This window comes from Oryctolagus cuniculus, chromosome 9 (genome assembly GCF_051225735.1).
Source record: "Oryctolagus cuniculus isolate XC-2025 breed Fujian yellow rabbit chromosome 9, ASM5122573v1, whole genome shotgun sequence".
In the NCBI taxonomy this organism is placed as follows: Eukaryota; Metazoa; Chordata; class Mammalia; order Lagomorpha; family Leporidae; genus Oryctolagus; species Oryctolagus cuniculus.
The window spans coordinates 105,836,945-105,858,046 of record NC_142875.1 but is presented as its reverse complement, the minus strand read 5'-3'; the positions used below and the strand labels follow the sequence as shown (position 1 = coordinate 105,858,046).

At 43.4% G+C, this 21,102-nt stretch overlaps 1 protein-coding gene across 6 annotated transcripts in view; it reads right to left on the bottom strand.

The window, feature by feature from the left end:
- The window catches only part of CRACR2A (calcium release activated channel regulator 2A), a 203,073-nt gene that overhangs the window by 160,082 nt on the left and 21,889 nt on the right, over nt 1–21,102 (bottom strand). The gene's annotated exons all lie outside the window — the stretch shown is intronic.

Sequence of the window (21,102 nt, the reverse complement as noted above, 5' to 3'; positions counted from 1 at the left end):
ATAAATTTGAAAAGAAAAGAAAAGAGGAAAAACGAGGCCAGCGCTGTGGCATAGCAGGTTAAGCCACCATCTGCAGTGCCAGCATCCCATCAGGGTGCCGGTTAGAGTCCCAGCTGCTCCATTTCTGATCTAGCTCCCTGCTAATGCACCTGGTGAGTGCTTGGGCCCCTGCACCCACATGGGAGACCCTGGCTCCTGACTTGGCCTGGCCCAGTCCAGGGAAACGAATCAGTAGATGGAAGATCTCTCTGTTCTCTGTCTCTTGTCTCTCGCTGTAACTCATTCAAATAAAAAAAGGAAGAAGAAGGAAGACAAGGTATACTAGGGATAAAAATCCCATCATTTTGCTAAAACATATAACATGTATTGAGAATAAAAAAGTTAAATCTATAAATATGAAGGCTGGTGGTCTCCAGGAAGCTAAGAACAGAAAATGAACTCTGTCTTTTGGTGCCCTCTCTGGCCAGAGCTACATACGGCTCAGGAGGGAAAGATTCAGCCTACTGAAGAAACGCCAAGGGCGTAGCTGGCTCAGGCAGCAGTCTCCTCTGAAGCCTAGGAAAGGATGGCTTGTTGCATAAAGTGCGGTCCTTTCGGATGGCTGGTTCTGCGTGGGGCTTCAAATACGGGTGGGCTGGACCCCACTGCTGGTGTAGTGATAGGCAAACAGTGGGCATGCACCACGCTGTTTTAGGATCTGTCTGATCACGCTGACTCCGCTGTATAGACAAAGGTTCTCAAGTAACATCCCGTGTTACTTTACTCAGGGAGACTGTCAGAAGAGCTTGAGAAGGCGAACACATAAGCAAAAAAAAAAAAAAAAAAAAAGTACCAGCTTTCCCTTCCGGTGTCACCCCCTAGAACACTCAGGCAGGCTGGTGCAATGAATACAAAACACCCACTTGGGTCAGAAGTCCTCCAACGGAAGCAGAAGGGAGAAGGGAGGGGGGGTTGGGATTTGTGTCTCAGAAAGATGAGAGATGGAGACGTACGTGCTAGGGCAGACAAGGGTGAGAGGAAGTTAACAGTGTCATTGGAAAGCAACACACAGTTTGCCAAAGGCAGGCATTTTCCCATGAATTAAACACCACAGCTGAAAGGAAAATGAGGTGAGGTGCTGCCTGCGACCGCTGGAACAGCAGCTGCACCATCAGGACCCAGGGGAGAGCAGTGCGGAGCCCGCCAGCAGGTGCTGGACACGTCTCCCACGGCAATCAGATGGGGTTCCAACTCAGTGTCGCTCAGTGGACTGGATCGTCCCCTAGTTAAGCTACTCAGAAAGCCACTTGAATTTAATTTGAGTATGTTTTTCCTCTGCTCAACTAAATGATTGCTACCTCTAAAATTCTGCATTTCTTGGCTCAGTAGATTTTATTACCTGGGCTCAAGGTCTGTAAAGGATCTGAAGTAGCCAAGTGGTTCAGGAGGCTTTTAATCTTTTGAAGTTAAAATCTTTATATATAGAAAAATAAAAATAAAAAAAATACAGTATCTAAGGGCAAGTGTTGTGGTGAAGTGGGTTAAGTTGCCACTTGTGACACCTGCATCCTGTATCCAAGTGCTTGGGATCAAGTCCTGGCTCCAATTCCAATCCAGCTTCCTACTAATGCGCATCCTGGGAGGTACTTGGGTCCCTGCCACCCAGGTAGGATACCTGGATGGAATTCCTGGCTCCTGGTCTGGCTGCCTCAGCCTGGCTCACTCCTGTGGGCATTTGGAGAGTAACTGAGAAGATGAAAGATTGTGTGTGTGTGTATGTGTGTGTGTAACTGTTTCAAATATATAAATGAATAAATCTTATTTTTAAATGCAGAATCTCAATCACATACCTAAACCGTGATATTTTCCTTGACTATATCAGAACAAACACATTTCTAAAGGTAAAAGAGGAGACAAAGATTTGGAAATAAAGAAGAGAGAAGAAACAGAATTAGAAAATAATGTTTCAACAGGTGCCTAAATTGCAAAAATACAATTTCAGATGAAAATATCTACAATCTAGGGCAGGCATTGGGCCTAGAAGTTAAGATGCCTGTGCCTTACATTTCAGTACCTGAGTCTGAATCCTGGCTATGGTTCCTGATTCTAGTTTCCTGTTAATGAAGACCCTGGAAGGCAGCAGGTGATGGCTCAAGTAATTGGGTCTCTGCCACCTATGTGGGAGACACATATTGGGCTCCTGGCTCCCAGTGGTAGCCTGGCCCACTCTTGGCCATTGCAGGCCACTGTAGGCATTTAGGGAGTGATTCAGGGGTGAGAGTTCTCCCTTTTCTCTCTCTCTCTCAGTCCCTTAAAAATTCAAAAATTTAAAACTCTATTCTACTGTAAAACTGTCTTGAAATTCTGGCTGATTTTATAGATCATGCCATTTTTCTTTGTAACCCTCCCCAGCCACCTGGCTCCATCCCATGCTTGTTGCTGCTCAGTCCCCTGAATTCTGCATCCCATCAATGGCAGCACGATGCGGTCAGCCAAGAGACGCCCTTACTCCTTTTCATCATCCCCTCTACTCATCCAGGCCCCAGGTCCTAAGGATATTCTCCTCCTGGACATTGGAATCTCCTCCTACTTCCCAGGCTCAGATGTACTGATTTAGCTCAAGCTCTCATCATCACTCTGTGAAGCTACTGCCACAGCCCCCTAAACAAATCGTGTGTGCGTGCAGGATGCACATTTTGTGTCTTGCAAGCTCTAGGGACGCTGTGGTGAATAAGAAGTTCCCAGTCTCGTAATGTTTGTTTTAGTGGAAGAGCCACACAGTAAAACATGGTGATTGTTCTTGGAAGAAGGTAAGCCCAGTGATGTGAGACGGAGTCCTGGAAGTCAGAGGATCTACACAGCCAGGGTGGCCTAGAGAAAGAACTAGCAGAAGCCAGCCTTGCCCCAGAACATACCAGGAAGGGAGAAGACTTAGCGCAAAGTGTTGGGTGGGGGCGTACTGAAAGAGCAGTGACACTACATTGAGTGTGGTGAGCCAGACAGAGTGATCCAGGTTGAGGCTGGATACACCAAACAGTTCATGGCTTTTTGGTCTTCAGATTGGAGTGGGGAACTTTTCATAAGTGCCATGGGTAATGGTTGATGGGTTTTAAAAAGGGGAAAGATGTAATCTAACTTATGTTTTTAAGACATTATTATGGGGGCCAGCACTCTAGTGTAGCAGGTAAAGCCTCTGCCTGTAGTGCCGGCATCACATATGGGCGCCAGTTCAAGACCCAGCTGCTCCACTTATGAGCCAGCTCTCTGCGATGGCCTGGGAAAGCAGTGGAAGATGGCACAAGTCCTTGGGCCCCTGCACCCACGTGGGAGACCCAGAAGAAGTTCCTGGCTCCTGGCTTCAAATCAGCACAGCTCCAGCCGTTGTGGCCTTTTGGGGAGAGAACCAGCAGATAGAAGACCTCTCTCTCGCTCTCCCTCTCCCTCTGTCTCTCTGTAGCTCTTTCAAATAAATAAATAAATAAAGCTTTTTTTTAAAAAAAGGACATTATTACAATTAGTATACGGGGAAGTGGGGAGCCAGTCAGGCAGCTACTGCAGTGATGCAAATGGAGACCATGGTTCTCTGGCCAGAGTGAAGGTAGAGGAGTTGGAGAGCAGATGGATTCAAGACGCATTTCAGAGACAGATCAGACTTGAAGGACCGGTGTGGGGGTGTGATGGGGAAAAACAATGTCCAACAGGGGGTGTCTTGGGTAACTAACTGGATGCATGGTGGTGATACTGACTATGCCAGGAAGAGGTTTGAGACAACCAGGGAAAGCTCAGGAGGCTTTTACACACCGGAAACTGTGGGAGAGAGAGGTCCAGACCAGAGATAAAACTGGGAGTCGCCACTGGTTAGATCTTGCTTAGGGGAGTGCACAGGTTATCGCAGTGGAGTAGGGTATAGCTAGAGAAGCAGAGATAGGGAGACCAGAGAAGGCCTGGGACCGAGCATTGAGATCCTGCACTATTGACAGGTCAGGAAAACGAGGCAGAGGTAGCAAAGGAGGCGCCAGTGGTCTTCACAACTCTGATCCGTCCTTGCCTCGCGGGCCAGAGTGATTCAGCCTCGTCGTCAACACCAGGCTCTGAACAGGTCTCCCCCCTGCTTCTCTGTCACCCTCGCACCACAGCTTAGCTCCTGAGGATGGTACACCCTTCACCATCTAACCCTCACCCAACCTCCCAGGTTTCCCTGTCTACTCTGTCGAGCACTTGAAACTTGTGTTAGGACGCTCTAAGCACACACCTATCATTGCTACTAGATGTAGCTGAAGGAGACTTGTATCATTATTGCTTCTGCATGCTCAACGCCTTGCACATCGTGGGTGCTTGGTAACACTCGGACAAAAAGGAGGGAGGGAGAGAAGGAGGAAGAATGGACAATGGAAAGGGCTGTTCTTGGTGTGAGGACCTTCACAAAAAGTGTGTGCCAACTGGGCCGGCGCCGCGGCTCACTAGGCTAATCCTCTGCCTTGCGGCGCCGGCACACCGAGTTCTAGTCCCAGTTGGGGCGCCGGATTCTGTCCCGGTTGCCCCTCTTCTAGGCCAGCTCTCTGCTGTGGCCAGGGAGTGCAGTGGAGGATGGCCTAGGTGCTTGGGCCCTGCACCCCATGGGAGACCAGGAAAAGCACCTGGCTCCTGGCTCCTGCCATCGGATCAGCGCGGTGCACCGGCCGCAGCGCGCCGGCCGCGGCGGCCATTGGAGGGTGAACCAACAGCAAAGGAAGACCTTTCTCTCTGTCTCTCTCAATGTCCACTCTGCCTGTCAAAAAAAAAAAAAAAAAAAAAAGTGTGTGCCAACTAACATCGGTGCCTCTCTGTTCCCTGGCATTTTTGGAGACTGTGAAATCTGAGATGGAATGAGAAGAGCCCCATCTACAGTCAGGACAATGCAGGAATGAACCTGTTCTGAAGGTTTTCCAGAAATGCATCCCATTGACCAGGCGAGGATGGAACTTACCCACACCAAACCATCATTTTTAGGAAGTCACATATAAAAAGTGTCTGCCAGGGGCTATAGAGGGTAAAGCCACTGTCTGTAGTGCTGGCATCCCATATGGGTGTCAGTTCAAGTCCCAGCTGTTCCACTTCCAATCCAGCTCCTTGCTAATGTTCCTAGGAAAGCAGCAGAAGATGCCCCAAGTGCTTGGGCCCCTGCACCCATGGGGGAGACCCAGAAGCTCCTGGCTCCTGGCTTTGGCCTGGCCCAGCTCCAGCCATTGCAACCACTGGGGTAGTGAACCAGCGGATAGAAGATCTCTGTGTGTATGTGTGTGTGTGTCTTATTTTCTCTCCCTCTCTAACTCTGCCTTTCAAATAAATAAATAAATCTTTAAAAAAATGTCTACCAAATTTTACTTTTTGGTAAAATCAAAAAGTGCCACGAATCACTGGATCTCTGAACTTACTGGTGTAAGTCCACAGTTATGACTTCACACAATTAGACCTGTGAACTTACTAGGAGGGCCCAGCTCCTTCCAGGTCACAACACAGCAGTCACGCAACGATGTTCCTGTGCTGGGGGAGAAACAACCACGAGAAAGGAAGGTGGCGGGGTACACGCACGGTCCTGCAGAAACGGGTGACTGATGTCAGCCAGCTCAGCGCATGGCTGTGTGCACTTGAAAAGAACCCACGTGGCTAAGAACAATCAGCAGCTCTGCTGATGAACCGCGAGGTGGCAAGCAGAATTGCTGTGATTGTTTCAGCCGTTTGCTTTTACAATGTAACAAAGAGCTGAGCAAAGGATGAGATGTGGGCTGCAATTTAAACACTGAATTGGGCCCACCTCGGAAACCACGGCTGAGGATTTTTTGACGTTCCTATTGTTATCTGAAGGCCATGGTTTTGAAAAACACAGATTTGATTTGGCTGTGGAGCCTCACATTCCATTTGCTTATTTATAAAACACCACCCTCTACTGTGTTCCATGGTTCAGTTAAAAGCATGAAACAGCACATTAAATAGAGGAAGGGTGGAACACGAGTGATAACGCTGAATCCCTGGGCCAGCTGTGTGACCGCAGGCAAGTCGTGTAGTGGCTTTGAACCCTGGGATTCTGAAAGGTGAAACGGGGGCACCATGGCAGTACTCCTTCCTCTCGGGATGCTGTGAAGAACAGATGAACTAATGCACATGACGGCATCATCTTGAATCGTAGAGAAAACCTTATTGAGGTGTAATTTACATGGACTCCCACAGTTCAGGTCTTGTTGAGCGCATGTATCTGTGTGACTCACACTCCAATGAAAACACCGAATATTATCCCCACTCGGGAAGTTACCCAAGGCCTCTGCCCTGCCGAGCCCTCCCAGCACCTGTAACACACAACCACATCTCCTGATTTTTCTCAGTCACGTGATTTTTTTCTGCCTGTTTGACCACTCGGAATAAACAGAATAGCAAAGTGTGTAGTGTTCTTGTGTTTCTGGCTCCCCATGTCTGTGAGATTTTGCACATTGTTTTGTGGATCAGTAGAGTGCAATATCCCATTACTTATCCATCCTCAATCTTAAGAGAACAGCTTCGTGAGTTTTGACAAATATGCCTAAACCCTGTAATTGCAACCACAGGGAAGAGGACATTCCCATCTCTCCCAGCGCTTCCCGTGGGCCCTTTGCCATCCATCCCTCTTCCACCCATGAGTCCAGGTGCTCCTGACTTGCTCTTTATCATGATCATCTTGCCTTTTCTAGCATTCCATATAAATGGAATCATGCACTGTATGATACTTTGCGTCTTCCTTTACTTAGCATAGTATTTTTTTATCCATCCATGTTTTCAGTTGCATTCCCAATCAATGAATATATCACAATTTTTTAGTCATTCATTAATGAGTGGGCATTTGGCATGTTTTCACTTTGGGGCTATTATGAATAAAATTGATGAGAGAATTTGTGTACAAGGAGAAAGTTCATGTACAAATCATTGTGTTACATATATGTTATTATTTCTATTGTGTAAATATGTAAGAGGGGCCAGCATTGTGGAGTGGGTTAAAGTCCCAGTCTGCAGTGCTGGCATCCCATATAAACGCCAGTTGGAGTCCTGGCTGATCCATTTCCTATCCAGCTCTCTGCAATGGCTTGGGAAAGTAGTAGAAGCTGGCCCAAGTCCTTGGGCCCCTGCACCCACATGGGAGATGAGGAAGAAGCTCTTGACTACGGATTGGCACAACTCCAGCCACTGTGGCCATCTGGGGAGTGAACTAGCAGATGGAAGACGTCTCTTTCTCTCTCTGTAACTCTGCCTTTCAAATAAATAAATATTTTAAAAATTAATAAAAATAAAAATATATGTAAGAGTGAAATTTCTGGATCATAAAGTAACTATGAAGAATTCTAAACTGTTTTCCAAAATGGTGACATCATTTTTTGCATTCCCAACAGCAATGTACAAAAGTTCCCATTGCTCCACTCCATTTTCAACACTTGGCATTGTCAGTCTTTTTAACTGTATCCATTTCAGGACATGTGCAATGGTAGCTCACTGTGGTTTTAATCTGAATTTCCTTACTGACTAGATAATATCTTTTCATGTATTTATCACTAACATATTTTCTCTTGTGAAGGGTCCAAATCTTTTGCACTTAAAAAAACTTGGGCATTTTTCTTACTGGTATTGAGTTGTAAGGATTCTTTTTATGGTCTTACTATAAGTCCTTTTTCAGATACATGTTCTGAAAATATCTTTACCTAGACTGTAATTTGCCTTTTTTAAAATTTAATTTTCCCCCAGGAACCTCTTATTTAAGGTATACAAACTTCATGCATTTCATAAATACAACTTCAGGAACATAGTGATAGTGATTCTTCCCACTGTACCCACATCCTATCCCCACTCCCTTCCTTCTTCCTCCTCCCTCTTCTTATTTTTTTTACTATGACCTATTTTCAATTAACTTTATATACAGAAGATTAACTCTATTCTAAGTAAAGAATTCAACAAATTTGAAAAAAAGAAAAACTGTTCCTCAACAGTTTTTGGATGTCTCCAATGACCCACTGTTCATTCAGGAGCATGCTGTTCAGTCTTCATGTGTTTGCATATGTTCTAGAGATTGTGGTCAGAGAAGATGTATGGTATGAGTTTGATTTTTTTTTTTTTAATTTGCTGAGACTTGCTTTATAGCCTGACCTGTGGTCTATCTTAGAGAAAGTTCCATGCCCTGGTGAGAAGAATGTGTATTCTGCAACTGTAGGATGAAAAGCTCTTTAGGTATCCGTTAGGTCAATTTGGTCTATAGTGTTGATTAACTGTTGTTTCCTTGCTGACTTTCTGCCTGGTTGATCTGTCCATTGCTGAAAGTGGGGTATTGAAGTCCACCATTACTACTGTATTGGAGTCTGTCTCCCTTTAGATCCATTAACGTTTCTCTTAGTCATGTGCCCCATAATTAGGTGCATATACATTGATTATTCACATCTTCCTGTTGAATTGATCCCTTAATCATTGCATAGTGTCCTTCTTTGTCTCTTCTAACAGTTTTTGTGTTAAAGGCCATTTTGTCTAATATTAGGAGTGCTACACCAGCTCTTTTTGGTTTCCTTTGACTTTCAGTCTACGTGCATCTTTGTAGGTGAGATACGTTTCTTGTAGGCAGCAAATACATGGGTTTGTTTTTTTAATCCATTCAGCCAGTCTGTATCTTTTAACTGGAGGGTTGAGGCCATTTACATTCAAGGTGACTATTGATAAGTAACAACTTGGCCCTGCCATTTTTCTTTTTTTTTTTTTTAAGATTTATTTTTATTTATTTGAAAGACAGAGAGAGAGAGAGAGAGAGAGAGGTCTTCCATCTGCTGGTTCACTCCCCAAATGGCCGCAGCAGCCAGAGGTGAGCCGACCCAAAGCCAGGAGCCAGGAGCTTCTTCTGGGTCTCCCAGGTGGGTGCAGGGACCCAAGCACTTGGGCCATCTTCTATGGCCTTCTCGGGCCATATCATAGAGCTGGATTGGAAGTGGAGCAGCTAGGACTTGAACCAGCGCTCATATGGGATGCCAGCACTGCAGGTGGCAGTTTTACCTGCTATTCACATTGCCACAAGAACCACAGAGGATCCATGCAGTCCCAGTCCTCTGTGTGAGCATGGATCCCACAGCACTGACCCTCACCAGGGAATCAGGGAACCCTGAGCATTGTGGAGCCACCCATAGTGACTGCCCAAAGTCCCAGCCACACCCTGCACCCTCACACGCAGCCATGTGTTTTCACAGCTCCAGCACACAAGGTTCCCACAGTCATGAGCACCTAGGCTCTTGTCAGTTCTCCCAGCCAGACTCGGGCATCTTGCTTTTTCTCTGGATGCAGTCTTTTGAAAAGCAAAGTTTCGAATTTTGATAAAGTTTATCAGTACTTTCATTTTGTACTTTTTCTGTCCTATGAAATATTTGCCTAATCCAAGATCACAGAAATTTCTCTCCTAGGGTTTCTTCTAGAATTTCAAATTTTAAGCTCTACATTTAGGTGTACAACCTTTTACATTTTTATGACAAGTTATTTATAAATTGAGTTATTTTTCATGGATGGTGTGACATGAGCTTACTTATTTCCCATATGGCTCTCCAGTTGTCTCAACACTGTGAAAAAGACTCTCGTTCCTGCCACTTAACTGCCAGGTCTGACACACAAAATAAATCAGTCACTTCACGCATGAGTCTATTTCTAGGTTTTCTTGTCTATATTTCCAATATCATACTTCCTTAATTATTATAGCTTTTTTTTTCTCCTTCTTCAAAATGGTCTTGGCTATTCTAAGACCTTTGCGTTTCCATAGGAAATTAAGCATCAGCTTGATATGCTGTTGAATCTATGGACCAATCGGAGGACAACTGACAGTAAGCAGTGTTGTATCTTCTGATTTAAAAGCATAGTTTTTAGTATAATGGTATCACAGATATCCTCACACACTTATTTCTAAGTATTTCATGTTGTTTAGTACTATTTTAAGTGATATTTTTTAAATCCAACTTCCAAGTATTCATTGTTAATATACACAAAGACAACTGATATTTTGTACACTGTTACTGTATCATACAGTCTTTAATCTTTAATTCCATTTACTTTTTTGTAGATACTTTTAAGATTTCATTTACACAAGATCACATCAACTGGAAATAAGTTTTACTTCTCTTTCTTCACTTTATTGCTTCCTTCCCCTTCCATTTATTTCTTTGTCTTTCCCTACTGCATTACTAGGGACCTCCAGTATAACTGAGAAGGGGTCGGGGTCAAAGGTTCTCAAGGAGAAAGCGGCAGTTGTCCCCTGATTAGTATGATGCCAGCAGCCATTCATTAGTTTAAGAAAATTACATTCCAAGTTTGCTGAGCTCTTATCATGAGAGAATCTTGAATTTTTTCTTATCTTTTTTCTCTATTGAGATGATCATATTGTATTTTTTGTCTATTAACGTGGCAAATTACTTGATTTTCAAAGGTTAATATTGCATTTCTGCAATACACCTATCATTATGTATATTCTTTTTATACATTGATGAATTCGATTTGTTAATATTTTGTCAAGGATTTTTGCATTTCTGTTCATAAAAGTCATTGGTAGCTCTCCAGTAAAAAAATTGTTTAGTTTTTTTTTTCCAGGATAATGCTGGATTCACAGAATGAGTTGGAAATCATTCCTTCTCTTATATTTTGTAAAAGCATTTGTGTAGGATTATTTCTTCCTTAAACATTTGTGAGCAAGTTTTAAATTACAGGCTCAAAATTTCAGATATAAAGTTTTCACTTATCAATTTTTTTTTTAGATTTATCTATTTATTTTGAAAATCGGAGTTACAGAGCAACAGGGATAGATAGAGAGGGGTCTTCCATCTGCTGGTTCACTCCCTAGATGGCTGCAACAGCCAGCACTGGACCAGACTTAAGCCAGGAGCTTCATCCAGGTCTCCCACATGGGTGGCAGGGGCCCAAGGACTTGGGCCATCCTCCTCTGCCTTTCCCAGATCATCAGCAGAGAGCTGGAACAGAAATGGAGAAGCCAGGAGACAAACTGGCACCCATATAGGATGCAGGCATCACAGGCGGCAGCTTAACCTGCTAAGCCACAAAATTGGCCTCAATCAGTTTATTCTTTTTTTTTTTTTTTTTTTTTTTTGACAGAGTTAGATAGTGAGACAGAGAGAGACAGAAAGGTCTTCCTTCCGTTGGTTCACCACCACCACCCCCCCAAATGGCTGCTACAGCCAGAGCTATGCCAATCCAAAGCTAGAAGCCAGGTGCTTCCTCCTGGTCTCCCATGCGGGTGCAGGGCCCAAGCACTTGGGCCATCCTCCACTGCCTTCCCGGGGCACAGCAGAGAGCTGGACTGAAAGAGGGGCAACCGGGACAGAATCCGGTGCCCATATGGGATGCCGATGCTGCAGGCGGAGGATTAACCAAGTGAGCCACGGCGCCGGCCCCAGTTTATTCTTGAATAGGATTGGTAGCTTGTGTTTTTCAAGAAATTTTTCATTTCATTTAAGTTCTTAATGTATTGGAAAGAAAATGCTCATAATATGCTCATAATTTAGTTTTGGTTTCAGGATAATACTGGATTCACAGAATAAGTTGGAAATCATTCCTTCTCTTACTTTTTTTTTTTTTTTTTTTGACAGGAAGAGTGGACAGAGAAAGAGAAAGGTCTTCCTTTTCCATTGGTTCACCCCCAATGACCGCTGTGGCAGGCTTGCTGCGGCCAGTGCACCACACTGATCCAAAGCCAGGAGCCAGGTGCTTCCTCCTGGTCTCCCATGCGGGTGCAGGGCCCAAGCACTTGGGTCATCCTCCACTGCCCTCCTGGGCCAAAGCAGAGGGCTGGACAGAAAGAGGAGTGACCGGGACAGAATCCAGAGCCCCAACTGGGACTAGAACCCTGTGTGCCGGCGCTGCAAGAGGAGGATTAGCCTATTGAGCTGCAGCGCCGGCCTCTTCTCTTAACATTTTGTAAAAGCATTTGTGTAGGATAATTTCTTGCTTAAACATTTATTCCCTGGTTATTCTTTTTTTTTTATTTTTTTTAAATTTTCTGACAGGCAGAGTGGACAGTGAGAGAGACAGACAGAGAGAAAGGTCTTCCTTTTGCCGTTGGTTCACCCTCCAATGGCCGCTGCGGCCAGTGCGCTGCGGCCAGCGCACCGCGCTGATCCGATGGCAGGAGCCAGGAGCCAGGAGCCAGGTGCTTTTCCTGGTCTCCCATGGGGTGCAGGGCCCAAGGACTTGGGCCATCCTCCACTGCACTCCCTGGCCACAGCAGAGAGCTGGCCTGGAAAAGCGGTAACCGGGACAGAATCCGGTGCTCCGACCAGGACTAGAACCCAGTGTGCCGGCGCCGCAAGGCGGAGGATTAGCCTAGTGAGCCACGGCGCTGGCCTGGTTATTCTCTTAATGTCTACATAATCTGTAGTAGAAGCCCTTCCTCCATTTTTGATATTTGGTAGTTTGTATCTCCTTTCCTTTTATCATATCAAGCCACTTAGGAGCTTATCAACTTTATTGATTTCTTTAGTGACTCTGTTCTTGGCTTCTGTTAAGGGTTCCAAGAGATTTGTATCCCTAAACCTCATGTAGATGTTTAACCTCTCACGTCTTCATGTTAATGAATGATGGGCTAAGGGGGGAGAGTTGATCTGATGACAGCGTTTGAGAGGTGGGGCTGATGAGGTCTTTAGGTCACTGTGGTTATGTCCTCAGAGGCTGGTGTTCATGAGAGCTTTGCTCATCTGAGCTGCAGTGGGGCACAGGTTCTCTCTCTCTCTCTTTCCTGGCTCAACATGTGATTATGCCTCTGACCCGCCAGAAGCAGCTTCCATCAGATGCCAGATTATGGGGCCACCCGATCCTGCAACCTGCAACCATAAATTGAAATAAACCTTTTCTCTCTAAAAGAAGATCCTCTCTGGTATTTTAGTTAACGTAAAGACAAGTGGACTAATCCAGTTCCATTTGTTTATTGCTTTTCTGTATCATTGATTTATACTTTTATCTTCATTGCCTTCCTTCTGCTTACTCAGGTTTATTTCTCTCTTCTTATTGTAGCTTACTATGGTGAAAAACAGCATTATTAAAATTTAATAATGTTTTCTAATATGCTAATTCAATGCATTGTTTTTCTCTAAGCATTATATTAACTGCATCTCAAAAATTTTAATATTGTGTATTCTCATTTTTGTTCAGCTCAAATGATTTTCTAATTCCCTTTTTGATTTATTTTTGAGCATGGATTAATTAGAAATGTGTTAATTTCCAATTATTCAGGGATTTTCCTGATATGTTTCTGTTATTTCTGTTGTGGCCGATGACCATACTCTCCATGGCTGTAATTGTTTTAAATTTATTGCAACTAATTTCATGGCCCAGTATATGATCTATCTTGGTAACTGCTCCATGTGGGCTTGAAGAAAATGTGCCATGTGCCATGCTCCTGCTGGGTGGAAATGGCCCACAAATGTCAAGTAGGTCATGAAGGCTGATAATGTTCTTTGAATCTTCCGGCACCGTATGGATATTCCTACTTGTTTCAACAGTAAATGACAGGAGTGTTGAAGTTTCCAACTACAATTGTGTATGTGTTTATTTCTCCTTTCCACTCTAACAGATATTGCTTCCTGTATTCTGAATTTCTATTACTATGTGCATGTACATTTTTTAAAGATTTATTTATTTATTTAAAAGGCAGAGTTACAGAGAGGGAGAGGTGGGGGGGGGGGAGTGAGTCTTTCATCTGCTGGTTCACTCCCCAGATGACTGCAACGGCCAGAGCTGGGCCAATCCGAAGACAGGAGATTCATCCGGGTTTCCATGTGGATGAAGGGGCCATCCTCCACTGTTATCCCAGGCCATAGCAGAGAGCTGGATTGGAAGTGGAGTAGCCAGGACTCGAACCAGCACCCATATGAGATGTGGCACTGCAGGCAGCAGCTTTATCGGCTACGCCACAGTGACGGCCCTATGCATGTGCATTTAAAATTATTTTTTATCCTTGATGAATTCATCCCTTTTATTGCTAGGAAATGCCTTTTTTTTTTAAAAAAAAAAAGATTTATTTCTTTGAAAGTCAGTGACACACACATACACACAGAGAGAGAGAGAGAGAGAGAGATGAGAGAGAGAGAGATGTCTTCCATCCGATGGTTCACTCCCCAGTTGGCCGTAATGGCTGGAGCTGCACTGATCCAAAGCCAGGAGCCAGCAGCCAGGAGCTTCTTCTGGGTCTCCCACGCGGGTGCAGGGACCCAAGGACTTGGGCCATCTTCCACTGCTTCCCCAGGCCTTAGCAGAAACCTGGATTGGAAGTGGAGCAGCCGGGACTTGAACCAGTGACCATATGGGATGCCGGTACTCCATCAGCGGCTTTACCCGCTACACCACAGCGCTGGCCGTGAAATGTCTATTTTAGAGCTTTGATACTATTCCTGGTTCTTATATACACATTATCTATTTATGAAGAAAGCTATTCCAGCTTTCTTTTAATTTAGTGTTTGTATGGTATATCTTCTTCTATCCTGATGTTTTTAACCTGTCTCTGTTTTATACAAATAAAGAGGATTTCCTAAATACAGGACAGGGTTGGGCCTTTCTTTTGTAACCAGTCTTACAGTCTCTTGGTTTTTAATTGGGTAGTTCAGACATTTATACTTTATTTAATTTCTCTGAGTTTAAATTTACCTTCTGGTTGCCATTTTCTATTTTTTAGAACCGCTCTTTCTTCCTTTTTCTTCCTTTTCAGGCTTTCTTTAAGCTACCCGAACAATTTTTATAATCCCATTTTATTTCTATCATTAGATTATTAACCAGTCTTCTCTTTTTAAAATGTTTATTTATTATAAAAGCAGAACGAGAGAGAAAGAAACACAAGATCCTCCATCCACTCATTCACTCCCCAAATGCCCAGGGCTGGGCCAGGCCAAAGCCGAGAACCAGAAACTCAACTGGGTCTCCTGTGTAGGTAGCAGGGACCCAAACCCTTGAGCCATCACCTGCTGCCTCCCAGGCAGATTAGCTGGAAACTAGACAAGATGGAGGCAGGACTTGATCCCTAGCACTCTGACACAGAATGTGGATGTCCCAAGTAGAAGCCTAAATGAAGCATGTTTGCCCCATATGCCTCTTTTTTAAAAGGACATGCTACACAGTTTACAATATCCTCTACCTTTAATTTTCACAATCCATGCTCACATAATATTGTATAAGAAACACACACTGTACTTCCACTTACCCCTTCTTTCCTGTTAGTGTAGTCATACATTTTGCTGCTCCCTATTTTACACGCTTCATGATACGATTGTTTATTTTTGCTTTAAACAGTCAACAGTCTTTATAAGAAATTATAAATATGAGAAACAATGTCTTTTATATTTATTTCCATATTTTCAATCTTCAGCATTCTTCACTTCTTTTTATAGATCCAGATTAACATGTGTTACCATTTCCTTTAGCATGAGGTCTTCATTTAAGATTTCCTCTCACACAAATGTGCTGGTGACGGGTTCTTTTGGCTTTTAATCATCTGAAGAGGCTTTACCTTGATTTCATTTTTTAAAACTCAGGTTAAAAATACTTAAGATCTATTCTAAACAAATTCTTAAGTGTACCACACAGTGCTGTTAACCTGAACACTGTACAGGTCTCCAGAACTTTATCATCCTGCATACCTTTATACCATCCATCCCCTTCTCTTCCCCAGTCCTTGGCAACTGTTGACCTCTTTCATACATCTCAAGTGTGGTGTTGTCCCTATTTGTCTTTCCTATGCCTCACTTCATTTAGCAGAATTTCCCCAAAGTTCATCCAAGTTGTCACAAAAGTAGGCTCTCCTCCCTTAAGGCTGACTAATATTCCACTGTATGTAACATACCATAGTTTCTTTACCCACTCATCTGTCAATGGACATTTAGGGTGTTTCCCTATCTTGGCCACAGTGAACGATGCTGCAGCAAACGTAAGTGCTACCATCTCTTTGATATCCCGATTTCAGCTCTTTTCTTAAGTACAGAAAGATGGGATTGCTGGGCCATGCTCTATTTTTGAGAAGCCGCCACATTCTTTTCATAAAGGTTGAACTCTGACATTCCAAATAGCAGTATACAAGTATCTACACATCCTCTCCAACACTTTTTATCTTCTGTTTTTGTTGTATTTTATAATAGGCATATTTGTTATGCCTGATTATAGTTTTGATTTGTACTTCTCTGATAAACAGCGAGGTTAAGTTTCATTTCATATGCTTATTGACCATTTAGAGAAATGTCTATTCAGTTCCTTTGTTCATTTAAAATTTACTTATTGGAAAGAGGAAAACAGAGTGAAAGAGAGCTTCCATCCAGTAGTTGACGCCCCAGACGCCAGCAATGACCAAAGCGGGGCCATGCTGAAGCTGGCAGCTGGGAATCCAATGCATGTGAGAGACTACTTGAGCCATCATCACTGCTTCTTAAGATCCACATTAGCAGGAAGCCAGAATTAGGAGCAAAACCTGAGCTCAAACCCGGCACTCAGCACAGTATTAGAGTGGCTCAATAGTTAGGTCAAATGCCCACATCTGCCCTTTTTTTTTTTTTTTTTTTTGAAAAAAAATTTTTTTTTTATTTATTTGAAAGAGTTACAGAGAGAGGTAGAGCCAGAGACAGAGAGGTCTTCCATCCACTGGTTCACTCCCTAAATGGACACAATGGCCAGTGGTGAGCCTATCCAAAGCCAGGAGCCAGGAGCTAGGACCTTCTTCCAAGTCTCCCATGTGGGTGCAAAGCCCCAAGGACTTGGTCCATCCTCTGCTGCTTTCCCAGGCACATTAGCAGGGAGCTGGATCTATAGTGGAGATGCCAAGACTTGAACCAGTGCCCATATGGGATGTCAGCACTGCAGGATGGGGCTTTAACCTGCTGTGCCACAGTGCCATCTCCTCTGCCCAATTTTTGAGTAAATTCTTTTTCTTGCCTGAGTTAAAGGAGTCCTCCTGTATTTTGGATATAACCCCTCATCAGATATATGGTTTACAAATATTTTTGCCCATTCCATAGGCTGCCTTCTCACTTTGTTAACTGCTTCCTTCATCAGGCAGAAGCTTTTTAGTTTGATGTGGCTCCATCTGTCTATAGTTGCTTTTTTTTTTTTTTTTGCCTGTGCTTTTGGTGCTATAGTCAAGAAATCATTGCCAAGACTAAATGCCAATAAGATTTGTCCTACATTTTCTTCTAAGAGTTTTACAGTTCTAGGTCTTATGTTTAAGTGTTTAATCCATTTTATTTTTGTTGGGGGGGGTAAGTAGGGACTGGATTTTGTTATTTTGCATAAGGATACCCAACTTTCCCAACATCATTGGTTGATACTACCTTTTCTCCATTGTGTATTGTTGGCACCCTTCACAAAGATCACTTGACTGTATATGCTTGGGTTTATTTCTGGGCTCTCCCTTCTGTTACATTGATCTATGTCTGCTTGATGCCAATTTCATACTGTTTTAATTACTGCAGATTTGTACATATTTTGAGATCAAGAAACGTGATGCCGCCAGCTGTTTTTCCTTCACAAGACTGTTTTGGCTAGTCAGGGTCCTTTGTGGCTCTATATGAATTGCATGATTGCTTTTTCTGCATCTGTAAAAAATGCCATTGGGATTTTGACAAGGTTTGCATTGACTCTGTAAGTTGCTTTGGGTAGTTTGGACATTTTTACAGTATTAAGCATTCCGATCCATAGGGATGGGACATTTTCCCATTTGTGTCTCTTTCAATTTCTTTCATCAACATTTTGTAGTTTCCAACTTACAAGTCTTATACTTCCTTAGTTAACTTTATGCTTAAGTACTTTACTTTTCTGATGATATTCTAAGTGGGAATGGGCTTTTAATTTTTTTTCCTGAGAATCTGTTTTTAGTGTATAGAAATGTAATTTATATTTTGTATGATTTTGCATCCTGCAACTTTATTGAATTTATTAGTTCTAACAGGTTTTTACTTTTTTTTGTTTCCTCAGTGGAGTCTTTAGGCTTTATATATATAAGATCATATCATCTACAAACAGAAATAGCTTTAGTTCTTCTTTTCTGGTTAGGATAGCTTGAATTCTTTTTTCTTGCCTAATTGCCTTCATTTTTAAAATATTTTTCTCCCTGTGGCTTTATAAATCAAGATTGACCTTTGGAAAAAGCCTTTCAGTGCTGTACAGAAGTTGTTATATTGTCTTCTGGTTTGAATAAGTTCTGGCACGTTTGCTGTCACTGTTTCTTTATTAAGTTGATGCATCTTTTTTTTTTTCTTTTTTCCTTTCTGGTTCTTTTGAGTTTTCTAACACTTATTTTCAGAAGCTTGAAATTTATTTGAAAAGCAGAATTACAGAGAAAGAGGGACAGAGAGATCTTCCATCTGCTGGTTTACTACCTAAATGGCCACAGGGGCTGGGTCTAGGGCAGGCTGAAGCCAGGAGCCAGGAGCTTTTTCCGGGTCTTTTCACATGCGTGCACAGGTCCAAATGCTTGGGCCATCTTCTGCTGCTTTTCCAGACTATTAGCAGGGAGCTGGATCAGAAGTGGAGCAGCCAGGACTCAAAAACCAGCACCCATCTGGTATTACAGTATTACAGGCAGTGGCTACACCCACTACACCACAATGCTGGCCCCAATATAGTGTGTCTTGGTATAATATTTACACTGCTTAAGGTTTGTTGAGATTCTTGGATCAGTATATTTATTGTGGAAACTTTTTAAAAAGATATATTTCTTTATTTTAAAGGCAGAGTTAGAGAGAGAGAGGGAGAGAGAGACAGAGAGAGCTCTTCTATCTGCTAGTTCATTCACCAAATGGTTGCAACAGTCAGGGCTGAGCCAGGCTGAAGCCAGGAGCCAGGAACTTCCTCCAGGTCTCCCACGTAGGTGCTGGGGCCCCTCAAGGACTTGGGTCATCTTCCACTGCTTTCCCAGACATACCAGCAAGGAGCTGGATTGGAAGTGGAGCAGCCAGGACTCAAACTGGCACTCATATGGGGATGGCAAGCACTGCAGATGGCAGCTTACCTCACCACAGTGCCGGCCCCTGTGAAACTTCTTGCCTCCTAACCCTTTGGATTTTTTCCTCACCTTTCTATTTTAGATGTCAATTACAAGGCTTAGGTTTTGTGATGTTCCATAATTCACTGAGGCTGTCCTTTTTGTAGTCTTTTTTTGCTGTTTCAAAAAAATTACTATGCTTTTTCATTCACTACTCTTTTTTTTTTTTAGCTCCCAATTGGCAATTAATTTCATTCCAGCTATTTCCCATCCCTAGAAGTTCTGTATGGTCTTTTTATTAAAAAAAAAAAAAACTTACTCCATATATCTCTTCATTTCATGTTTTTCTGTACATCCTGTAGCATACTGCTAATAGCTGTTGCTCATCTGCTAATTCCAAGATCTCTCTCCGTCTAAAAACCCATTTCTATTTATTAATTTTTCTCCTGGTTATGGATTGTATTTTCCTGCCTCTTTGGTGTCAGATAATCTCTTACTGTGCGGCAAACACTATGAATTGTATAATGTTGAGTGCTGGGCTTTGTTGTATTCCTTTAAAGCAGAGGTAGGGAACCTTTCCTGCAAGGGTCATCTGGATATTTACAGCATCACTTGTGGGCCACACAAAATTATCAACCTAAAAATTAGCCTCTACAGGTTTGCTGAATTTGGAGTCCTTGCCCACAGTTGCCTTGGTACAGCCAGACCAAATGATTTTGTGGACTTTATACGGTCTGCGGGCTGCATGTTCCTCACCCCTGCTTCAGAGGTTTCTTTTAATACAGCTTGACAAAGAAGGTCCAGAGCAAACCACCACTATAAAGGCACAGTCTTTCAAAAACCTCTGCCCAGGGGCCAGTGCTGTGGCTTAGTGTGTAAAGCTGCCACCTGAGGTGCCGGCATCCCATATGTGCGCCAGTTCATGTCCTGGCTGCTCCACTTCTGATCCAGCTCTCTGCTGTGGCCTGGGAAAGCAGTGGAAGATGGTCCAAGTCCTTGGGACTTTGTAGAGGGAGACCCAGAAGAAGCTCCTGGCTCCCGGCTTTGGATCGGTGCAGCTCCAGCCGTCGCAGCCATCTGGGGAGTGAACCAGTGTGGTGGAAGACCTCTCTCTCTGCCTCTGGCTCTCTGTAACTCTGCCTTTCAAATAAATTAAATAAATAAATAAATAAATCAAAAAAGCCACCTCTGCCCAATGCCCTGTGTGTATTACAAGTCTTTTCTATTCTGGCTGCTGCAATGGAGACTATTCCCAACCTCATGCGAGCGCGGGAATCACTTGCCCCAGTTCTTTCAGTTGATTCTTTCCTCAGCCGTGTGGAGCTTTGTCTCACTGACATGCACACAAATACTTGACCAAAAACTTGAGGAAACTCCTCTGGCATCTGGAGCTTCCGCTCTGGGCAGCCACCTCTTTCTCCAGCTCTCTTGAACTGCATGTCGAGCTGCCCTGGCCTCCCTGTGCTCTGCTGTCTCAGGTGGAGGCTGCTGGACTCCCTCGGTCCCTTGATCCGCACTGCAGCTGATAAACTGCTCTAATCAGCAGCCTGGGGGCAGTCTCAGGGCTCACCCGCTTTCTTCCTCTTCTTCCAGGGATCATGTCCTACAGGGGCTGTTGTCCCATATCTTCTAATTCTTTGGTGCAGGAGAGTAATTACCAAAGCAGTTGATCCTATTCTAAGCCCTTTACATGCAATTAATTTTCAAAATGGACCATTGAATGAGATATTATTATTATGCTCATTTACAAACAAAGAAATTAGGCAAGGAGAAATGAAAAAAATCTCACTTGAACTCATTTACCTGGTAAGTGTCAGGGTTGAAATTTGAACCCAGGAACTCTGGCCTGTGCTTTTAAGCACTATACTATAGTAACTCTCATGCATGTATTGTAATTAGAAAAATCTCTAAGATATAAAGATATTGAAAACAGGGCAGGACGTAGTCCTGGTCTCAAATTCGAAGAAGCGGATGAATGTAAAGCTATGAGCTGTAAGTAGGAGTTATTTTCATACCCACAGAACAGCTTGGGCCTTGACTCAATCAACACAGATTAGGTGTGGGCTGAGGGTACATGTTCCATAAATACTAAGAGACACCTCTTCTAGGGTAGACACCTCTTCTAGGGTAGACAGGAGGGTGAA